Source organism: Labeo rohita, chromosome 17 (genome assembly GCF_022985175.1).
Source record: "Labeo rohita strain BAU-BD-2019 chromosome 17, IGBB_LRoh.1.0, whole genome shotgun sequence".
NCBI lineage: Eukaryota > Metazoa > Chordata > Actinopteri > Cypriniformes > Cyprinidae > Labeo > Labeo rohita.
The window spans coordinates 8,715,378-8,727,417 of record NC_066885.1 but is presented as its reverse complement, the minus strand read 5'-3'; the positions used below and the strand labels follow the sequence as shown (position 1 = coordinate 8,727,417).

General features: G+C 34.8%; 1 long non-coding RNA gene across 2 annotated transcripts in view; it reads left to right on the top strand.

Moving 5' to 3' along the window:
- The window catches only part of LOC127180167 (uncharacterized), a 178,563-nt gene that overhangs the window by 18,242 nt on the left and 148,281 nt on the right, over positions 1-12,040 (top strand). The window lies entirely within an intron of this gene.

Below are 12,040 nucleotides of genomic sequence, written 5' to 3'. Positions count from 1 at the left end.
TAACTCCAGATGTATACGCTTGAAAAAGAAATTCATATACAACTTTAGGATGGCTTGAGGGTAAGTAAATCATGGGGTAATTTTCATTTTTGAGTGAACTATCTCTTTAATTCAGCGTGTTTCTTGCTGTTTCTTTGTAATTGTTAGTAAAAAAAATTGTTTATACATCAACTTTTTTACACCCAAGTTCAGCTTTTTGAGCTCAAATCATGAACCTTTAACATGCAGTAACAATTTCTCTATTGTTTTTTTTTTTTCGCTTCTGTCCAACCTTGCTGTGTTAAATCATCCTTCTCCCAGCAAGAACGCACTCCACTCCATGGAGATCTGGTTAACCTGGAGAAACACTGGCCTCTCTGTTTACCTAGTGATAACAATTCTATTTACAAAGGTGCTCAGGGTAATAGTGAGCCGGTGCACGGGTCCTCCATTGGATTTAAAGCATCTCTGTCTGTTTGACCCAGAGCTATTAGACTTTGTCTTCCCAAAAATAGCTTTGAATATGGTCATGCTATGAATGTTTGGTGCTTGGTAGTTGCATGGTAGTCTTTTGACGGATCACTTAATAATGTGGTAATTATTCAGTACTGTGCATATTTCAAAATACCTCTTTGTCGTCATCTGATATGCCACCTTTTTTTTGGCCACTTGCACAGACGCTGACAGACAAAATTAGCTATTACTCAAGTTAAATATTTATTGATGGATACATATGAAAGCATATTTATCACTGCCAGTACAGTGTGTAACGACCCTCATCCATTAAGTTCTTCAGGGTGTAGTTTCCTACATTGATTTAGAATACTGTTATTCATATGTAATGTGAGCTGACTCGGTTTAGAGGTAATTCTACCACATGGGGGCAGAAGAGCATTAATTAAAAGTTTGTGCATGCATGTGATGGTGGTGGAAAGCTTTAGGGATGTTTTTTTTTTTTTTCTTTCTTTCTGGCGATACAGTTTTCTAAAGAAGGGAAACCACCATGTTTATCTACAGCACAGCATTATGGGATCTCGTACAATGACCATCATTAATTTCAGCAAATATAAGCAATTTTGCATAGTTAACTTAGTAGGAAAGACTTTTTGGAATAAATTGGTCCTAAAAAATGTTGTAATTTATTAAGTTACATTGCCACCCTGTTCATTTATGTATATGAATCTAGACTATGCAAATATCATTTGCAGGGCTATGCCTGCAAAAAAGCATTTTGTGTATTTTCCTAGATCAGTTAATTTAGAGTTCATTTACCATATTATTCTTTTGTATAATTGACCGTTTATATATGCTTGAGAACAAATAACATTGTGTGCTAAATGAATCTGGCAGTAGCCTATTGTGGTGCCTAAGGACGTAGTATATAATAGTCTTAAAAGTTGTGATTTTTGCTGGTGGGATTTTGTACACATAAACAAAACATCTTACAGGCAATGTTAGCATCTGCTAAGAAGATGTTTGTCTATCTGTGAAGTTGACAACAGCTACAATTTCTGCTCTTGTCCTGTTGTCACACACGATATGTGTTTTACACGTATGTAAAGTGACGTGGTACCATTTATAAGAACTGCTGACAGGGAGATCCATCAGGCCGCATGACATGATGGAAGCAGAAAGGTGTCACGGTCCATTTACAGAGTGTGAGTCAGGGATGTAAAGGCTGTCAGTGTTCTTGAATGAGAATCCGGTAACATGCTAATCATGTTGTCTCCCAATGATTTTTATAGCAGCGTTGTTAAAGGGATAGTTCACCCAAAAATGAGTATTCTCTCATTAATTACTCACCCTCATGTCGTTCCAAACTCGTAAGTCCTTCGTTCATCTTCTACTTTGACAATGAGCCAATGATAACCGAAAAGATAAAAGAACGATCCAACCGCATGTCAGTGTACGTGATTAATCGCTCACGTGTGACTTGCTCAAATTGCTAATCGCCATTCACACAGAATGTGCTTTTGTGTTGACAAAGATGCGACACAGACAGTGGAATAGCAAACATATGCAAGAAGATTTGAGCTACCACCTTTTAACTTGAGCCCCACATTTTTGGAATGACGTTAGACACATGCATTAGACGCTGCAAGAGACACGAGTGCAACAGTCAAACACGTCTGTGTTTACATAGGAAAAAATACTGGAAAAGCAGCGCAAGCCTGTAATTACTACTGTACTGTATGTCTGATATTTCATGTTTACATCATGATGACAGGCTGAAAGCTGCTGTTGTTTTTACAGAACATGTATAGTCAATAATAGTCTACTGGTGTTATACCTTCAGTCATTTTGAATTTGAATTACCTTGACTTTTGAGATTTTTATTTTTATTTTTTAAAAGCATTTTCCTCGTATTGTTTCTGAACATATGTGTATAAGACAAGTTTGTACAAGATGTAAGTGAACAGTAGTTCATGCATCTTTTCTGCAAAGATATTTAACAGGTGATTTGTTTAACATTTACATCTTGTTGACAATTTCATGTGTGGTGCACTTCCATGCTGAAAAAAAAAACAGCTTAAACCAGCCTAAGCTGATTGGCTGGTTTTAGCTGGTCACAGATAGTCAGCAGGCTAGTTTTAGAGGGGTTTTGGCCACTTTCTTAGCTGGTCAGGCTGGGAGACCAGCTGGAACAACCAGCTAAAACCAGTCTGGCCAGCCTACCCAGGCTGGGAGACCAGCTAAAACCATCTACTTCCAGCTTAAGACCAACCAACCAGCTTAGGCTGGTTTTAGCTGTTTTTTTTCAGCAGGGTTAGAATAGAAGTTTCTTCAACTAGAGGTTAATAAAGAAAAAGTTACTTGAATCATGTTGTAGTTACAGTTAAAGTTGACGTAAAAAATCGGGAATCTGTGAAACATTCAGAAAAAAATTGAGATTTTAATTTTTTGCCACATCGCCCAGCTCTAGTTCAATCATAATGGTATGAAGCTACGACTATACTTTTTGTGCACAAAGAAAACAAAAATATTGACTTTATTCAACAATTTCTTCTCTTCTTAGCTGGTTTAAGCTGGTTTAAACTGGAAGTAGCTGGTTTTTAGCTGGTTGTTCCAGCTGGTCTCCCAACCTGACCATCTAAGAAAGTGGCCAAAACCCCTCTAAAACTAGCCTGCTAACTATCTATGACCAGCTAAAACCAGCCAGCCAGCTTAGGCTGGTTTAAGCTGTTTTTTTTTTCAGCAGGAAAGTGCACCACACATGAAGCTGTCAACAAGATGTAAATGTTAAACTAATCACTTGTTAAATTGTTTTATTGTTGTGATTATTATTTTTCTTCCTTTTATTTAAAGCACTTTGAATTACCATTGTGCATGAAATGTGCTATATAAATAAACTTTCCCTGCCTCTTCTATGTCAGTCTCCACCGCACCTTCATGCAGGAGCTGGTGTTCTGACGTTAAAATGTTTTTAAAAGAAGTTACTTATGCTCACAGGATGTATTTATTTAATTAAAAATAGTCATATTTTGAAATATTACAATTTAATATAACAATGGATGGATCCTTTAAGTAAAAATGGTAAGACTGATTTCTTCTCCACCAGCCGCACAACTCTGTACCGTTCATTCTTGAGGTATCATTGTCATTGCACAAACAGTGCTATAGTTCAGATCTTGGTGTCCTCATGAAATTTTTACTTTGTGTTAAATGGCTTTGATGCTGTTCTGTGCTGATGTTCTTGCTGTACTGATGCTGAGGTGACTCCAGTAGCTGACTTTTCGTGTCATTCGAGTCCCTGAGCTTCATCTTGGCCTCCAGCTGTGCTGACGGGGGCCTGTGGTTAAAAGCCTGGCCTGCCAGCGCTGAATAATGAATAGGTAATACGCTGAGCTTCCTGTCAGCGAACACCTGTGTTGAGCCTGGGTGATGCTACCCTGTCACTCTGAGGAAGATGTCTGCTGGCCGGTATGATTTACACTTACAATGGCTGTAGGAAGTGGCTATGTGTATTTGAGTGTAAGGAGGACACACACTTTTGACCATGACTGCTAAACTCCTGCTAGCTGAACATGTGGCAAATGGGTCGCCATCTTATCACGTCTATATAGAAAGCTTATTTTATTAAAGGGGACATCGGATGCCCATTTTCTACAAGTTGGTATGATTCTTTAGGGTCTTCATGAAGTGTCTGCAACATACTTTGGTTAAACTGTACAACAGCACCTTTTTAACCTGTCAAAAACAGCTCTGTTCACAGTGATGCACCGTTTCGGTGCACGTCTCTTCAAATGGAAATGAGCTACTGCTCACCCCGCCCCCTCTTCCATTTTCTGTGTGTTCAATGGCACATTACAATCAACAGCAAAACTAATCCTCTCTGTCCTCAGTGGCTCTGATGTCAAGAGAAAATGAAGACTTTTTTGTTCACTTTTAACTACAAAAAAATGTCGCTACATCCACTCAAACACAGAGAAAATGGCGGACAACAGCGTACAACTGTCTGAGGGCTGGAACATGCTAATATGGGACAGTCCATCAGCGGTCATGGGCGGGGCTTGAGCAATATGACATCATACTCCTCAGAAAATCAAAATGGCTTGATTAATTGAGAACGTTTAGGGTTTTGGGGAATTAAAAATAAAGAAGTGACTGGATTTTTATCATTGTAGGGTGGTTGTGTCTACACACTGCTAAGAAACATTTATATGCAAACACCATGTAAAAAGTAAACTTTGGATCCAATGTTCCCTTTAAGACTTAACATTTTAGATTAAGAGTTTTCCCTCAAGTCAGCTCCCAATTACTGCTTATTGACAGTAAGTAGGCAGTTGTAGTAGTTAAGTTTAGGTATGGAGTTGGGTTAATGGGTTTAGAATGTAATTATGCAAAATAAGACATTAATATGTGCTTTATAAGTACTAATAAACAGCCAATATGCTAGTAATATGCATGTTAATAAGCAGCTAGTGTTGCATAATCTAAAGTGTTACCAGACTTTTTCATTTAACGTTCCTTCCAGTGTTGCTCTTGATTTAATTTTTATTTTTTTTTTATTGCTTATAATCATCCATCATTATGGACGGCATAGCACAACATATGCACTGGGGTTTGAAAGTCTCAGTCCACACTGAAAATCCCATTCATATCTGGACATAAACACAGTTTTGGGGTTTAGAAAAAGTGAATGATGTAAAATAATAATAATAATAATAATAATAATAATAATGAAAATAACAATTGTATATTTTTAGTTTTTAATTATTTATTTTTAAGTTATATTTTTAACAATGGTTTTTAAAATAATGTTTTAATAATATTGGATGATGCTGTAGTTTATAAGAATTAATTTGTTTTTCTGTACTTGTTTTAAAATTTTATATCTATCTATCTATATATCTATATCTATATATCTATATATCTATATATATATATATATATATATATATATGTCAAAGTCAGACATGCCCCTTTGCCAGCTGTGATGCCTGGTTACTGGTTTAAACTTGGCCCAGGGTCAGCACACCTTAATAGCTTCAACAATTGATTGCCAATTAAGTTTAGAATACAATGAATTTAGGCCCAGATTATGCAGAGCTGTAATAGCTGCTAATGGTGGATATTTTGATGAATTGAAAATTTAAGTTATTTCTGTGTATAAACTGTTTATGTAATAAAATTTGTTTTCGTAGTTTGTGTTGTCCATTATCAGTGCAAAATTATCACAAATTAAAAAGGATTCATGCCAATTTTGTCCAAAACACCTCTTTTCTAGGGTGTTCCCAAACTTTTGGAGGCAGTGTATGTGTTTGTGTGTGTGTATAGATAGACAGATGGATAGATGGATGGATGGATATATGTTATTAGTTTTTTTAAAATTATTTTATTATTTAAATAATTTGGCATTTTAATAAATAAAATAGGGCTGTCAGTCGATTAAGAATTAATTACATGATGTTTTGATTAATTATTCGCAAAATAAATTTGACTGAAAATACCCACAAAAGATTATTTAAAGCAATTTTTGTGCTAAATGAGAAAGTATCAAGTAGACATTACAAACTGTGGCTTTAGAAAGAAATATTTAATTTGATTTAACAAAGAATTTATTAACCATAAACATTTAGGCTACAACGGCCTAATGTAAACAATGGAAAAGAAGATAATTTGAGAAACATCATATTTTTTGTTCATACAATAAAAGTCATTGGTAAGCAAAACAGCTTTGTTAAATCTGCCAGTAGGTTGCGGTAAATGTCTTCGATTCGTTCAAATGGCTGATTCATTCAGGAATAAAGTAAATGGCTCTCTGAATCATAGGTTCACACGGTTTGTTCAAAATGCGGATTCATTCAGAAACTAAACACTGCTGTGTTGCTCGAAGACTCGCAGAAATTCAAGCTGGCTTCAAAGATAATATGCTCTCTGCAAAATTGAGCAAAAACACAGTTTGTGTTTTAAAATGTGCCCTGCATCATATTTGTCAACAGTCAACTATATGAAATATAAGATGACGTACAGGTTTGGGGGCGGGGCCAGTGTGTTAACTGCGTTAAAATATTTTAATCGTGTTATTTTATCATAACTAATTAAGTTAATGCATTAAACTGACAGCCCGAATTAGTGATCTCAAACTCACTATACAGAAATGTTGAAGTGCATTAAATTCGTCTTTATGAGATTAGAATATCTGTTTGATTCTGCAACAATCATATTTCCCAAAGCTATATCTCAACACTTATTTTTTTAGCCTATGATATCATATTCCTTTTAATAGTTGAGCGTTTTCTCTGTTTTGATCAGTAAATTCTGTGTTGTGTTGACTACAATGGTTCACAGCCTCCCTCTTGCATTTGGATTCCCGTTGATGTTTGTTTGTGCATGGCTCAGCTTGTGTAAGAGCGTAATAGTGTCGAGAAGCTATTTAGCCACAAATGAGGGTAAATCCACAACCAGTATTGGAAATGCTTGCCAAATGAAGCCACTGCTCTCGTGTGAGAGGACATGTATATCTGTCAGGACTTAAATTGTTTATACAAAACCTGTTGCGGCCTTTCAATCATACCTCATGCAGAAGAGCATCGCTTTGAAGCTCATAGGGTTCAGGGACAGAAAAATGGAAATCCACAGGCAGTACGACACATTACAGGAGAAGACGTAAAGCCAACCAGATCCAAAGCAAAAGTTTGCGACTTCCATTTGATTTGTCAAGCCTCCCGTGAGGAAAAGCAGCCTACATGATCTGTAGTCATCTATTTATCCGTCTGTGGTAAGTGAGAGGTAGACTCATTAAATCCCACACTGCAGGATGTTCTAATTCCGTTCTCACATTTATGTCGATGACTCAAATTTTGGACAGACTTCAAAAAAGCGTATATCTGTAAATGTGGCAGTTGGGGAGGCCATTAGTACTACAGCAGTAACAATCCCTTGCAAAACAATAACAATAGTTTTACAGAAGCACAAACATTAAAGCTTGATACTCCATTAATATAAAAAATTACTGCTGTATACAAATGACTCATCTTGGACTGCATTAAATGTATTTCAGGTGCGGTATATTGTGCTGATCGCCTTGTGCAATTATTTTAATCTTTGTTCAGGTTGGATCTGTGTGTCTGTGGGTGCATGTTGCAAATTGTTCTGTTCCTAATCAGATATTTTTAATGGGAAAACTAGATGAAGATACTAAACTTCCATAAAAACAAGATAAATACACCAAAAAGGTATTAAGAGTTAAGAAAATGTGTCTTCTGAATGATATTTTTGGCATGTTTATGATATTTTTGGCATTTTTATTTAGTTAGCATGCAATGATTAGATCTAAAGTGGCAGTAAACACAAGACGGTTCACAAAAAATATTAAGCAGCGCAACTGTTGTCAACATTGATGATATTAAGAAATGTTTTTTGAGCAGCAAATCAGCATATTAAAATGATTTCTGAAGGATCTTGTGACATTAAAGACTACGTTGCTGAAAATTCTGCATTGCATCACAGAAATAAATTAAAGTCCCCCTGTAGTGAAAATCAAGATTCTTATGTTGTTTATTTGTCTACGTGGTGTTATTAATATGCTTTTAGACAAACCATGTGCCAACACCATTGCTGAGTATTTCGTTAAAACTGTATAGTTTCCCAAAGGCTGTCCCAGAAATGTGGTTTGAAACAGCGCTTTTTTTCTACGTCACAAACTTAAGTCACCAATCACGTCAAAGGATAGATTCCTATCATTAGCATGCAAAATATACCAATAGGATTATAGGCACAAAACCAAATATTAAATAGAGCATTTAAAAGAGCATAGCTAACCGCTAACTTGAAAAATAACCTGCGGCAACATTGTCAGGTAGCCCGGAGTCAGACGCACCTCTCCCGCAGTCTGCACTTTAACCACTCGCATATGCTCGCAGGCGCGAACTGGAATCACAAAACTAGGCTGCATTCGAGCCTTCAAGGCATTTTGAGGGCACAACATCTTCACTTTAACAAATGTTACAGTATCCACTGAACATGTCCGCTAGTAAAAACATAGTTTTATCAGTCATTATCCGTGTTTCGCCATTTTATCGCGTTTACTACAGTTCATTTAGTGGATCACGGGCCTCTGGCTGATGTGACTGCGTGGGGGTGGAGCTAATTTGCATATTCATAGATCTGCGTATAGTAAATGAGGCAAGGGGAGTAGTTACATTCAAGCTGTTTTAAGGCATGCAAAATTATTCTCACAAGAAAAAACATTTAAACATTTCATTTTGATGATCAAAGATCAGTTTTAAGGGATACAAATTTTGACTACGGGGGATTTTACATATTAAAATTTATTTAAATTAGGGCCGTCAAACGATTAATCGCGATTAATTGCATCGAAAATAAAAGTTTGCGTTTACAAACTATATGCGTTTACTCTGTATATTTATGTATATATAAATACACAAAGTTACATGTATATATTTTATATATTGCATATATATTACATATGTTATAATTTATACCTGTATATGATTTAGATTATAAATAAATATAAATATTTTTACATATAAATGTAAAATATTTTTCCTCAATATATACATACGTGTGTGTGTGTGTGTGTGTATGTGTGTATATATATATATATATATATATATATATATATAATAAATATACACAGTGCACACACATAAAGTATGTGAACAGAATCTTTTATTTTGGATGCGATTAATCGCGATTAATCATTTGACAGCCCTACTTCAAATAGAAAGAAGTTATTTTAAATTGTAATAATATTTCACAATATTACTGTATTTTTGATCAAAATAGACTTCTTTTTCTGTGCACATAACATGTTTAGAAATGAGGTCAGCCGCAAAGAGACACATTAAGGACTCACAACTAGTACAACCTGTACCATGCGCATGAGAAATTACCATTCTCAGATATGACATGAAACCCTTGTGCATTTTTTTCTGACATATTGATTGCTGAAGTGCTGTACATTTGTACAGTGCTTAAACTGCTCATAATGGTCTCAGAAGGATTACAGACTCCAAACATTTCCCTTTGTGTTTGTAACTCTATTAATGAAAAATATCCCCAGTAGTGTTGAATGATATGAACTGTGTCCTCTTCTTAATGAAATAATGAGCTCTCTTGAGATCCAGGAGTCTCTGCCCTACTCGTTGGCTTTGTGTCTGAGGAACAATGCAGAGCAGCTCTTGGCCGTACAGTCATTGAGAGCCCTATCTGATCGCCTCTTGATGGATGACTTTCTCTAGCACAATCCTCAGGGGAGTTGAGAGCATAACGTAGGCACTGAGTAGTCCATGTATCGCACTGTAGCTCATTGCTGCTGGACTGAGGATAGCCAGTCACTGACCAGAGAGAAACTGTCATAAAAAAACGGTTAACCCTCATGTTGTGTTTCGGTCATTGACCTGGAGTGGATTTTCTTTTTTTCAGAAAACGCTAATTACATTGGATGAAAATGTACCAACTTTGCTCACACAGGGTATAGTAACTTCCCCCCAAAAATGATCATTTTTGTACTTTCTTTTTGGATTTTTTTTTTTGTTACACTTGTGGTGTTTTTGGTCAAAAATGACCAGTCTACCAAAAATTGCTTGTAAATGTCTCATATTTGATTCAGTCTTTTGTCAGCTTGATTTTTTTTTTAATTAGAACAGGCTTTGTATTCATTTTTGGAAATGCTTCATCGTAGGCTTCATTGGTCTGAGCTTATGTGCTTCAGTTTTTGAGTGAAGATATTCCATAAATATTTTTTTTTCTTCGATCATTCAGTTCCAAAAAACAAACAAACAAACAAACAAATAAACAAACAAACAAAACAGAACCTGTGCTAATTGAAAGAAAATAGGCAACAAAAAGATAATAGGTGATAATAGTATTTTAAAATTGGTGATAATAGCATATTAAAAGCAATACAAGCAATTTTTAAAAGGTTGGTTATTTTTGACCCAGAACACCAAACTAAGTAAAGGTTTTTCAGCATAGCACAAAGGTGAAATGGATAGATCACCTGAAATTGTCAGTTCTTTTATCATTTACTCACCTATTGGAATGCAAAAGGAAAAAGATTTTGTTTTATCCATTTACAGTTAATTTAGGGCCCTATGAAATCTGTTCTATTTTTCCCCAAATTACATTTTTTTTTTTTTCCATTTTAAATTTTCCAGACTAATGATTAAATAAAAAAAAAAAAAAATAATAAAAAAAATCAAAAAATCAAAAAGCATGTCTAATTAATTATTAATTAAAATCATGAAACATACACAATTTAATCGCAATTTATTAAAAGTTTAACAAAAATTACATTAAGAGCCTGTTTTATTCCGTTTTATTTTTACCAAATTCTGTATTTTCCATAGATTTTTCATAGATTTCATTCAGTTTTTTGGTAAATAAATTCTGATATACATATACATTATATATATATATATATGTATGTGTATATATATATATATATATATATATATATATATATATATATATATATATATATATATATATATATATATATATATATATGTATATATATATATGTATATATATATATGTGTGTATATATATATATATATATATATATATATATATATTTTTTTTTTTTTTTCTGGTAAATATTCTTTAAAAAATAATGTATTAATATTAATTGTATTTCTAGTTGTACTACTATCATTACATTAAGTATTATATTTCTGTCACAGTTTCTTCAAAAAAAACAAACTTTTATTTTGATGGGCTGCTGTGAAGACCTTTAAGTTTCTGTTCGTATCCACAAGTTTCCTACGTCCCGTGAGGCCTTGCGTCAAAAGTGGGAGCGTCTTCCGGTTCGAATTACACAAGCGGGACCTGACACTCATTCATTCCATTCAACAGTTGACAGTGATAGTGACAGTGATCAACAGTTGAAATGAAGCCTCGTGAAGCACTGACATTTTCCTCTGACTGTTTTGGGAAAAGTTTCAAAACTTTGAGTGTGTCGAAAACAGCGCAATCTGGTGATTAGTAAAAAATAAAGCAGCCAAAAGCCTGTAAAAGAAACTCCATCGGACTAAACATTCACCACACATTTCACAGATCGACTCATGTTACGTGCACAAATATAACTCTAACAGTGTGTGTTTGTTTATTGAATTTCTGTCACTGATAAATTCATTTACCCATTAAACTGTGACATTAAATGCTAGCACGTATATGATGTAATAGAAGAATTATGTACACATAAAGTGCATATGGCAAATATTTAATTTTCCTGAAATAATTTACTTATTTTTCATATTACTTGTATGACTGGTTATTTAATCATATAAATGAATAAGATCTGGGGGTTCGAACTGACACACAAAGTGAATCAGGCACGGGACTGGAGAGAAAGTGAGGCTTCGATTTCTATGTTAACAACACAAGCCTCGAATCGAGGCTTCATCTGGCACACCCCTTAACACAAGCTCCGATGCCTTGGTTCAAATGTCACATCACTAGTTAACAGCCCTTCAAGATTTAATGATCCAAACTTGCTAAAGATGTGGGAGCACAGCTTCGAACAGCACATCACATCCCTGAGCACCGTAACGACATCTCTCATAAAGTGCTAATTAGCACACAAAATACC